This window comes from Heterodontus francisci, chromosome 12 (genome assembly GCF_036365525.1).
Source record: "Heterodontus francisci isolate sHetFra1 chromosome 12, sHetFra1.hap1, whole genome shotgun sequence".
Lineage (NCBI taxonomy): Eukaryota > Metazoa > Chordata > Chondrichthyes > Heterodontiformes > Heterodontidae > Heterodontus > Heterodontus francisci.
The window spans coordinates 53,303,524-53,316,019 of record NC_090382.1 but is presented as its reverse complement, the minus strand read 5'-3'; positions in this window follow the sequence as shown (position 1 = coordinate 53,316,019).

Genomic DNA, 12,496 nt, shown 5'->3' with positions numbered 1-12,496 from the left:
CTTAAAAATAAAATTCTGGGGAAACAATCATTTCCTGCAGCCTTGGTAGAACAAATGGGACATTTTATGGTGACAGAAAGAATGGGAGACTCAATGATTGTCAGATTTTGAAATGGTCCAGATACTGGACGCAGGCAGCAGTACAATGGAAAGGTTAAAGACAGGAGGAATGAGAATGAAAGCACCTTGAGCAGGTCTGGCTATTACAGCAGAAGAGAGAATTGGAATAGCAATAATAGCGAATGAATCCCAGGAATGCTCAAGGAACAGTTAATAGGTGCTTCAGGTGTGACCTGAAGTATCATTATGCAATTAACTACCCAAAGTGGAGAGGCAGGATCCTCAAAATGACACATAACACAGAGAATTCTGAAGCAGAAGAGGAAGATAATGATGAATCCGAACAAATTGTACTAGTCACAAGGAGCTGTAGTCCTGTGATGAATGTGTTAGTTGCAGGTTCAATTCAACTGTGTTGTGTTAGATAGTGCTTGCACATTGACAGTACGTGGAGCAGATTGGTTAAAAAGTTATCCGGACTCACTTGGTAGTGAGGAACAATACAAGGTTAAGGAGTATTGAAATTCATTGCGGTCACTATAGAGAGTTGTCATTCAATGTAAAATAGCTGAAGTGAGCCACTTTATCTGTACTGATGTAATCTCTAGTGAGATACCTTTACTGTTGGACAAAGTTTCTATGAAAAAGGCACAAATGAAACTTGATATGGAGCATGATAAGGCAATTGTTTTTGGAAAATCAATGGATTTTCAGTTTACCCAGTCAGGGTATTATTGTATCCCTTTAACAAAACCTGATGTTCCTATTCAGAGTGTTAGAGAAGTGTCATGCAGGCCCCACCTGCCAAGAATGAGGCATATTAATTTTGCCACATAGACATTAAATTTCAAATAGTTGCAAAGAAGAGAAGGCCTGTTACAAGGACTGCCAGACCTTGACTGCAAAATTTTTTTACATACTAACAGACATTGAAGACAGGGAAACACATTCCATTCTTTGCTAAGATGATACGATACACAGATCCAAGATGTGGGCAGACCAGTCAGTCACATGACTAACCTGCTTGACAACCTGGGGATTTCAGAATTGTACAGTTTGAACTGAGAGCCTGCAGAAAGCAGAATGCTCCTGGACTGAAGAAGATCTCGTCTGTCTGTCTGCTCCCATCTCTTTCTCACAAGCCTCTGAATCCACTGAAGACACATGAACCCCAAGAGAGAAAAGTCTCCGACAGCAAACAAGGTTTAAGAAGAATACTGGACTCCAACGAAAAGCAAGATCTACCTACAATCAAAGACTCTACGATGAGCTTGGAGAATCATAATAACATCTAATCAGATATTGCCTCAAACATTTCCACTTTATTTTTCTTCTGCTCTTTTCTGTCTCTATTTGCATGTGTGTATCACATATGCATGCTAGCGTGGGGCACGTTGTGTATCCATAGGCATTAACTGAATTAGAGTTTAGGTTTAAGTTTAATAAAATTTCACTTTTCTTCTTTAAACCTGAGAAAACCTTTTGTGCTTGTTTCTTTGCTTTATAATTGGAAAGTGGTGAACAAGGATTCACCAAGGGGGAGCTAAAAACACAATGTGTTTAAAAATAAAACCCTGTTACAATAAGACCAGGTGAAGGCTGAGAAGGACCCATAGAGACCTTTCTCACCGTTCTAACAGAAATGTGGGTACTCGTGTCCGGAGTTTTATCCACAAACGAGGGGAATTGGAAGTGGGAAGCCAAATTGTTCCCAGTCAAAAAAAAGAGCAAGATTTCAATACAGGTTTTCTTGTGGTTGTGTGTGCTTGAATACTAACATGTCTGCAACTGAAGCTAGTAGCTCTCCAAGCCAGGGTGAAATAACTTGGGATAAGTTAAAAGCACTGTCTATGGAGGAGTTGAAGAAAATGGCTGAGCAGTGTGGGATCACTGTACATGGCAAGGTTAGGAAGTCTGAATTCCTAAGGCTAGTGGCCAACCATTTTTCCCTTGAATCTGAAGAAGCAAAAACAGGGTTAGAAGAAGATCCTGACAGGGTATTTCTAGCAAAGCTACAATTGGAACAGAGGAAACTTGAATTAGAGAGGGAGAAAGAGAGAGCCTTCCAGAAGGTACATGAAGAAAAAGAGAGAGGAGAGAGAGAGAAAGAAAGACAGGAGAAGAAACGAGAAAGAGAAGAGAGGGAGAGAGAGAAAGAATATTTCAGAAAGAATGCAAAGAAAGAGAGCTGAAGCAGCCTGAGTTAACTAGGGGAGACAGAGTAAACACAGTGAAAGCATGGCCAATATGGAGGAGCGTAATTCAGGGCTGGGTACAGGATTGTTAAAACTAGCTCATCTAATCCCAAAATTCAATGAGAAAGATGTGGAGGTATTTTTAGTGTCCTTTGAGAAACTGGCAAGGCAGCTAAAATAGCCAGCTGAGAACTGGTCTCTTTTACTACAAAGCAAGCTAACTGGAAAAGCCCACGAGGTTTATTCCCAGTTGCCAGATGAGAGGTTATCAAATTATGAACTGACCAAAAATGCTATCCTCGGGGCATATGAATTCGTACCCGAAGTCTATCGCCAAAAGTTTAGAACCCTCAAGAAGCAAGCTAATCAAACTTATCTGGAGTTTGAAAGAAGTAAGCAGCTGGCTTTTGACCAGTGGCTGAGGGCTCTTAAAGTACAGCTCAGCTGTGAGAATCTCAGGGTTGTAGTTCTGTTAGAGGAATTTAAAAACTCTCTCCCACTCTCCATAAAGACCCATGTAGAGGAGCAGTGGGTCCAGAGAGCCTGGCAAGCGGCCGTTCTGGCTGATGAATTTGCTTTAATTTATAAGTTGGTTTCCCAGGGAGAACCTTTCCTAATCACCACCACAACTCCAAAAAGGACAAAGGGTGGGAAGAGGATAGAAGCCTCAGAAGTCCTGGGGGAGAAAGGGAAGCAGATGACACAGGGGACCCTTCTCCAGCCAAAAGGGAAGGTGCTCTGAGCAAGAATGAGACCCGGAGACCTGTGTGCTTCCATTGTAATAAAGCAGGGCATTTAAAAGCTGACTGCTGGAAACTATAGGGAAAACCAATGGGGTTAATGAGGGCACATCTGCTCAGTGAAGCAGGAATCCAGAGGGAAAGCAGAGCAGAACAATCTGTGGCTTTAACTGTGGTAAGATTGAGACCTAGTGCAAATGCAAGACAATTTAATAGGATTCCTGAGGGTTATAAGAGTTTTGTGTCTGAAGGGAGTGCAACCCCATATCCTTCGAGTGGGGCAAGCAATCCCATAGTGATTCTCAGGGACACAGGGGCCACTAGATCCCTTATACTGGAAAAAGGCATGACTTTTCCCCCAGAGAGTGCAGTGAATACCAGGATGGTGGTGAATGAGAAAAGCCGCATTTTATTAAGAGGATCAAGAGAAAATATATAAGATACATGCATTTCTTTCATTCATTCCCATTCATTCATGAATCCTAAAACTTACTAAAACTGTCTTTTCTCGGTGCAGGTGCTGCTTTACTTTCCCCTTTTTGGCATCCTAGTAACCATGTGGTTCTTTGGGGAAGGCAGGAGTGTCCCAGAGAACAAAGGGGAGATTAACAAAGAATACTTCCCCACTGTCAGAGAAAAAGGGAACCACATGAAGTCAAAAGCCTTTGATTGACTCAGCAAAGCACTGAAAGGGAGTTCAGGATAGACCCGCCCACTACTGACTTCTTTTTAAAAAAAGACCTCAAAAGAAACATTGACCCTAGGCAGAAATGGAAATGGGCAAACTGACGAACAACTTCCCCAAAGAACCACATGGTTACTAGGATGCCAAAAAGGGGAAAGTAAAGCAGCACCTGCACCGAGAAAAGACAGTTTTAGTAAGTTTTAGGATTCATGAATGAATGGGAATGAATGAAAGAAATGCATGTATCTTATATATTTTCTCTTGATCCTCTTAATAAAATGCGGCTTTTCTCAAATCACATTTCATTCCCCTGGGTGTGGAGGTGTCCTGCAAGCCCCCACCTGCCAAGAATGAGGCATATTAATTTCACTACATGGACATTAAATTTCAAATTGTTGCTGGGAAGAAGAAATAGTGTTACAAGGGGTTGCCAGGCCCCTGGCTCGAAAGACATTTTTGCATATTAACAGACAGTGTGTGTAGACATAGGACTATTCCCTGACACACACAACACACAGAGCCAAGACCAGTTAGTCACATGACTAACTGGCTGTTGCTGCGTTTGAACTGAGAATTTTAAATTGTAGAGACAGTGTTTGAACTGGCAGAAAGGTCTTGCTGCTGGACTGAAGAAGACCTCCTGCCTCTGTGCCTGCACCCATCTCTTTCTCACGGGACTCCAAAAACCCACTGAAGACACATGAACCCCAAGAGAGAAAAGTCTCCCACAGCGAACAAGATTGAAGAAGAATTCTAGGCCGCAACAGATCATCCACAATCAAGGTCTTTACAGTGAGCTTGAAGACCCGTAACAAAAACTCTTCAGATATTGCCTCAAACTTTTCCACTTTATTTCATCTGCTCTTTTCTGTCCCTATCTGCATGTGTGTATCGTGTATGCATGCTAGGGTGGGCGCGTCATGTACCCGTAGGCATTAACCGAATTAGAGTTTAGGTTTAAGTTTAATAAAATTTCGCTTTTCTTCTTTAAACCTAAGAAAATCTATGTTTGTGCTGGTTTCTTTGCCTTATAATTGGAAAGCGGTGAACAGGGATTCACCACGGGGAGCTAAAAACAGTGTGTTTAAAAATAAAACCCTGTTACAGCAAGACCAGGTGAAGGCTGAAAGGGACCCCTAGACGTCTTTCTCACCTGGCTGTAATTGGCTGCATGGGATTTGTCCTTTTTGTGGACAGCACATACATTATCAGGTGGATGCCAGTGTTGTAGGTGGAACAGCTTGGCTAAAGGCACGGCCAGTTTTGGAACACAATTCTTCAGCACCACAGCTAGAATGTTATCGGGGTACAAAGCCTTTGCTGCATCCGGTGCAGTCAGCTGTTTCTTGATATCACATGGATTTAATCTAATTGGCTGAAGACTTGCACTTGTGATGCTGGAGACCTCAGGAGGAAGCCGAGATGAATCATCCGAGATGGATCGTCTGAGATGGATTATTGAGATGGGTCTGCTGGTGCTGTCATGGAGTTGGCTGTCATTTCCATAGCTTCAAGCTCTATGCGATGCCCTCTGCCATATTGGAGCCAAACTCTTCTAGTTCTGGCTGAAGATGTTTGCAAATGCTTCACCTCGTCTTTTGCACTGACGTGCTGGGCTCCCCATCATTGAGGATGGGGATGGTTGTGGAACCTCCTCCTCCCATTAGTTGTTTAATTGTTCATCACCATTTATGACTGGATGTGGCAGGACTGCAGAGCTTTGATCAAATATGTTGGTTGTGGGATCATTTATCTCAATCCATAGCATGCTGTTTCCACTGTTTAGCATGCATGTTGAGGTTTCATCAGGTTAATATCACATTTTTTAGGTATGGCAGGTGCTGATCTGGGCATGCACTCCTACACTTCTCATTGCACCAGGGTTTGTCCCCTGGTTTGATGGTAATGGCAGTGTGAGGGATATGCCGGGCCACAAGATTACAGATTGTGGTGGTATATAATTCTGCTGCTGCTAATGGCCCATGGATGCCCAGTTCTGAGCTGCTAGATCTGTTCAGAATCTGGCCCATTTAGCATAGTGTTAGTGCCACACAACATGATGGAGTATTGCATCTACGCAATGCTGCCCCTGTGGCTGCAGCGTGGCTGGTGGAAGACTGTTAATTTTCATTGGGGGAGACTGCAGATGGCCTTGCAGGATCCTCTCGGGCAGCTCTGGGCCTTGAGGACCTGGTTTCTGATTGCACCACCTAGGCATGGGTGGCAGCAGTCTGGGCTGGCTAGCTAATAAGCAATTGCAAGGGCACTGGCCATGTGGCAGTAGTGGCAGCACAAATGTTGGCATCCTAAGAGAGGACAGCAGGTTTATACACACTGCCACTTTCATTCCTCATGGTGGCACCTCCGCAATGCTCGTAATATGTATTTCTCGACTGCTGTGAGAGCCTGCATGCCCTTTGAGCACTGCAATCTACAGCCATGATGGCAGCAGTCTGAGCCTGCATGGCAGCAAGCATGGATCTCATGACCTCCATCTGAGCTTCCACTGCAGCACAGAGATGTTAGTTGCCTTCTGCCTATGCTGCAGTGGAAACTGAGACAGTGGCTACCAGATACTCCATCGCAGTTGGGTCTGCTGATGTCATGGAGTTGGCTACCATTTCCACAGCTCCAAGCTCTGCGCTATACCCTCTGCCAAATTGGAGCCGAACTCTTCCTTGCTACTTGACAGTGACAGGAGACTGTCTGGCAGGGCTGCTAATACACCAAGTGTGCATGTTCATCAGCATTCTCCTATAAGCTGCCCCATTGAGGTCCTTCTCTGACTCCCCTGTAGCAGAGCCATCTGTGACCTCTCTCTTCATTGAGTTGACACACAACCTATTCTTTCCCCCAGTCTGGCTCCAGCCCACTCGTGCCCAGTGACCCTATACGAGCCTCTAAGGTATGCGCAGTGCCAGTATCTGAGCTGGCAGCAATGAGTGTCAGATCAAGTGATAATGCTTTTTCAGCACTGGTGTGGGGTTGCTTTCCCTCTGCCTCCTGGGTGTGCTGTGGCTGGCCAGGTGCGAGTTCTTGGGTATCTGAAAGCATGAAAACAGAAAGGGAGGGTTTGGGTAAGGAAGGTGGTTGGGGAGGAAAGAAGCAGGTCCATGGTCACACCATCTACAGCTTTCACTTCATGCCAAATCTCAGGATGAGGGTGAAGAGGGAGTTGAGAAGAGGCAAAAGACAGCAGCTTACCATCATCCTTGACGGTTTCAGCAATACCAGATTTCACTGGCTCCACTGTAATCAGGCCTCATGATTTCCAGCACCATTTCCTCTCAGCCTCAGTGGATAGGGTCATGCCAGCCCACCGCTGGTTCTCTGGTTCTCCCTCCTGTTTTGGGTGACATTTTCCTGCGGAGGAGAAGGCAGATTGTCCTGTTGCCCAGTATTTGTGAGATGTGCCTGCATAGTAACTAAAGATTTGTGGTGGCTGGCAGCATTGGAAGGTGTGTGTGGTTGAGGTGGGAGTACGTGAATGTTAGGTGTAAGTCCTGAGTGCTGGTGAGTGCAACTGGGTAAGTGATGGGGTTGTGGTGCATTTAGCAGCATGTGGGGCTGGTGGTTTGGTGAATATGAGATGCATTCACTGGCCTTGACCATGCATGTCATGTCATTAAACTTCTTTAGGCACTGCTGCAAAATCCTTGTGGCTAGACTCCAGGCATTGACTCCCTTACTAGCTGCTCCAATTTCCTTGGGAGGGTCTGCCTTGCGAGCCTCCTGGACCCCTTCAGAAACATGGGGCGCACATTGAAGATCACATTTCTGGAAGGTGTCACTGGAGTCCAACGCCTCCAGAATGTGGCGCAATTTTCAAAGGGAGGGAGGGAGGCAAGGAGCCAGAAACCCACACGCCTAAAATTAAATGGTTGTTGAGCTTGTTAAAAGGCTTCAGAGGAGCAGTTTGAAATTTTCAAGCGGGAGGCATGGGGAAAACGCAATGTCTAGGACATGTCAGGATGCAGCTATTAGGAACACAGCTGAGGGCGATTGGATGCACTGGTCAACAAATTTAAGAAGCGGAGAATAATGCACAGATTTTCAACCAGTGGCACAGAGCTGGCATCGCTGGAGCTGAGAAGCTTGCATTTGTGAGCAGTGAGCAGAGGTACTCTTGAGAGGCACATGAAGCTGCTGGCATCATTTGGGCAACAGAGGTTGGCAGAGGAAGCCCTGGTGGACATACAAATGTAAGCTTGTTCTAATGGGCGGCACAGTGGCGCAGTGGTTAGCACCACAGCCTCACAGCTCCAGCGACCCGGGTTCAGTTCTGGGTACTGCCTGTGCGGAGTTTGCAAGTTCTCCCTGTGTCTGCGTGGGTTTCCGCTGGGTGCTCCAGGTTCCTCCCACAGCCAAAGACTTGCAGGTTGATAGGTAAATTGGCCATTGTAAATTGCCCCTAGTGTAGGTAGGTGGTAGGAGAATGGTGGGGATATGGTAGAGAATATGGGGTTAATGTAGGATTAGTATAAATGGGTGGTTGTTGGTCAGCACAAACTCGGTGGGCCGCAGGGCCTGTTTCAGTGCTGTATCTCTAAATAAAAAATTAAATAAGCTGAGGGAGGTGACATGGGAGCAGGTTACTCTGTCATTGGACAGAGTAGCAAGGAGGAGCTTCAGCAGATGCATCTCCTGGTCAGGAGGCTGCCAACGGAGCACAGCAGGGGGGCTGCTAGAGGAAGAAGACACTACTCAAGACATCGGGTGTACTGCCCGAGAGTCCGCTACCTGCAAATGACAGAGTGCCAGTGCCGTACGAGACTGTTCCTCAATCTGGTCTCAGACATCTGCGCTCAAATCCACAATGACCTGATGCCTCACGTGCCCCGTAGCAGTCCCCTACCAGCAGCCATCAAGATCACTGGGTCGTTCTAGGGATCAACTGCAGATCTGAGTGGCATCTCATGATTGTCAGCTCGTCATATCATCAGGCAGGTCATGGATGCCCTATTCCACAGGCTGGGGGCGACCTTCATTTTGAGATAGATGGACCTGCGCAGGCACAGAGGGCTTTGGGTGTTTGCCACCATTGATAGATTGCCTCAGATCCAGGGTGTCATCAATTGTAGTCATCAAGGCACTGACAGACCAGTCAGCCAGATTCCTCAACAGAAAAGGCTTCCACTTACTGAATGTCCAACTGGTCTGTGACCACAGAAAGTGCATCCTGTAGGTCTGCACTTGGTTCCTGGGCAGTTGTCATGATTTCTTTATCCTTTGAGAGTCCCAGGCACCGAAACTCTTCATGCCAACATCCCATCTCCATGGGTGATTTCTGGGGGATAAGGGTTAACCACTGAGAAAATGGCTCCTGACACCCGTTTGACACTCAGACACGAGGCAGAGGCACTACAACCACAGCTATGTCCTAACGTGAAGCTGTATTGAACAGAACATTGGCTTCTTGAAGATGCACTTCCCTTGCCTTGAACAGTCAGTTGCTGCCCTCCAGTATGAGCCAACTAGGGTGTCTTATATTATGGTTGCCTGCTGTGTGCTGCACAACATGATAATACAAAGAGGCCTAGAGGTGGATGATACAGAGGACCTGGAACGCCACTGTTCCTCGAAGGAGGATGGAGAGGAGGAAGAAGAAGAGGAAGGGGAGGTCAAATGGAGGGACAAAGAGATGCCCGATGCCCAGTCATTAGAGGATGATTGCCAAGGCCCTCCCAGGTCTCACTGCGATCGGCAGGCTAGCACGGCAGCAAAGCCCATGCTAATTCAGCAACATTTCACTTGTGCGCCTCTTAGCCGATATGATGTATGGCTCTGTAACTCATGTTCCATCAGAGAGAGAAATCATCCAGCAAACACACACATCTGAAGAATCCCATTGCCACCCAAAACCATTGAGACTGGGGTCACCACCACCAACATTGTCCCACCTCACAGACCATGGCACCACATGAAACCCAGGGCCCCTGTATCATTGCAGCGGCAGCCTCTGTCACAGGACCTTGTAGCATGGATGGTTCCTGAGTCAGAGTGGCCGAGGAGGCGAGGGATAGTGCTGATGCCCCCTAAGGCTTGGCCCTCGCATCAGCCTCTTTGACTCCCTCAGCCCTTTCATGGTGCCCATGCATGCTGGATGAGGCCACTGGCTGGTATTCAGCTGGCATCCACTCTAAGCATCTCTGCACCATCAGCGACATTGAGCATTCCATGATACAGAGAGTGTCACTCTTTCTGTGCATATCAGCATGCTGCTCCTGCATCCACTCAGAGTGGTGCTGCTTATGGCTCTCTATGAAGTTGGCCAGTCTCTCAAAGGAGGAGCTCATGTGCTCAAAACCCTGAGTCATAACAGTGCACATGCACTGCATGGACTGCTCCATTTTCTGCCCGTGGCTCCGCAATGCCTCAGCTTCCTCCAACATTCGGGAACTCATTTGTCTCTGATGCTCCAGAAAAATCTTCCTAATTTGTGACCCCCAAGGCCCAGCATCTTCGCCCTGTAGAGCATGGCTGTGTCTGTCCTCCATCCTCCAAAAGGGACTGCCCACCACTGACTCTGCCTCACTCTCCTCCTCCCTCTCATGCGTGCTGTGCTGCTCACCCGGTGCTCCCTGTTCTAATCTTGATTAAGGCACAACTGAGGTGAGTGTTTCTACATTGGTGGATGGTGCGGAGGAATGATATAACGGTGTAGACTCTGGAACATTTCCCCCTGCTGAGGAGGGCAGTGATGACTGGGCTGGAACACTCTGCTCCTGCTTCATGACTGGCCCTGTGGGAAACACATGATGGTGGTGATGAGCACTCAGGCTACTCAACAGTTGCCTCAGCACAACCAACCCCAAAGGTGACAGTGGTTGTATAGCCACAGCAAGCATTGGGCAGAAGTTTCCTCACAAGAAGATAGAACTATCAAATGACTCTGCTATTTACGGCTTCACATCTTGTCAGTGCCCACAGCCTGACAGAATGGCACACCTGTGATTTCCAGCACTGCTTCCTCCATTGGGGTCAGGGTATGAAGGTCGGAACACTATCTCCGGTCCGAGACGTTTCCAGGGAGTTGTGTGCTCTCTTATCCTGCAGGATGAGGAGAGAATGATTTATGAGAAGGCTGCCCTTCCTCACCTATTCCAGCATGACATTCACATGCGCTGGTGCGCTGCTGAGTGATGCCCCTGCTCAGTTGAACACCATATGTGAGGGTTGCTCCCATCACAGTGATGCAACTGGACACTTGATCTGGCAATGTTAGGAAATGCAGTCTGCTTGGCCCGTCTATATGCTAGTGCTGGTGTATACAGAGTTTGAGACCTGTAACCTGGGTGTCGCTTGCCACTCACTTTTCCAGATCTTATCAGGTCATTGAATCTTTTCCTACACTTGACCCATGTCCTTCTGGTCACTCCTCAGCTGCTGAGCTCCATTGTCACCTCCATCCAGGTCCTCTTTATGGCTCTAGGTCCATTTCTTCTTCCAGGTACCAGGAATAAAACCTCTCTCCTTTACATTGGTTAAAGCCTCAAGGGAGGTGTCGGAGAACCTTGGTGCTGCTCATGAATATCTGTCCATGCCCGCGCTAGCCCTTTGAGCACCCCGCTGCTCCATCTCAGAATGTGAACAGCAAGCCATGTCATCGCTGCTGTTCGCCTTTTCAAAGGACACATGACTACAGTGTACTGCCAATGATCTGGACATCGGGTTCTCGACCCCAAATTGAAATTTCAAGCCTGGCCTCTCTTTCTGTGCACTTTGGCTTTTAATGCCCTCAGCACCTCATCTGTGAAACTGAGAACCCTCTCACCGGCCTGTTGCTCAGATTTATACCAATTTCAATCTGCAACAGCTTTCTGTTATTTAGTGCAGCTTCCCTTTAAGAAGGACAGACTGCCTTTAATAGCTGGAGGCTAGCTGGGACACATATTAGCCTCGCACGCTCTTAGGCTCCCTGTTGAGAATGCAACTAGCCAGCAGTGCGGGTTGCGCTGGGATGCACACTGCAATCATTTCAACAAAATTTGAGTGCTGCCTACCTCCATGGCAACGGGTGTGGGCAGGTCACAAATTTTGACCCCTGTGCCCAAAAAATGGTGTAGACCAATTTCTATCCCCAGGTATCTCCTCCATGGGTATTGCTGTAGGAAATTTCCAACTGTACCTGTGGACCTCACTAAACACTATACACTATAATGTTACAGCCTGTTAACATCCAATGCTAGCTTTAGCATAATTACTGCCTATTCGATTTCCTACATTAAAATAAATCCTGTCAATATGGATCAGATTATGATGACTCATAAAAGACGATATAAAGCAATTACTAAATGGGAGGGCAGGAACTTTTAAACATAAAATCAGCTGAAATTGACCACAGTTTTTATATGTGCTAAATATGTTACTTATAACTCACATTTGAAATAGGGTTTAATATGTCCTACAATGTTTGTTATAAAAACACATACAGCATACTAAAATTGAAATTACATTCATTGATGCTGGTCATCTTTATATTTGTGAGTTATAATTATGTAAACAGATCTGAAATTCTGCTACAGTAGCTGATGTTACCCACATTGTATGACAATCTCAGCTAAGAAGCTAGTCTCAATATTAAGCAATTATCATTTCTTGCTTAATCAATAAAATATTTCAGCACCATGAATTATTGTCAGATTACAATGTAATTTTAATCTATTTTTATTAGAAATTAATGGTCTAGAAATTCAATTAAGGCACAGTTGCTTTACACACCTGTTTTACAGGCACAAAACAAGCGTATGAATGTCCAGTACAGCGTGTGGCATGTACGCGTGAATTCCGGGGTGTGTGTTGAATGCACATAAAAA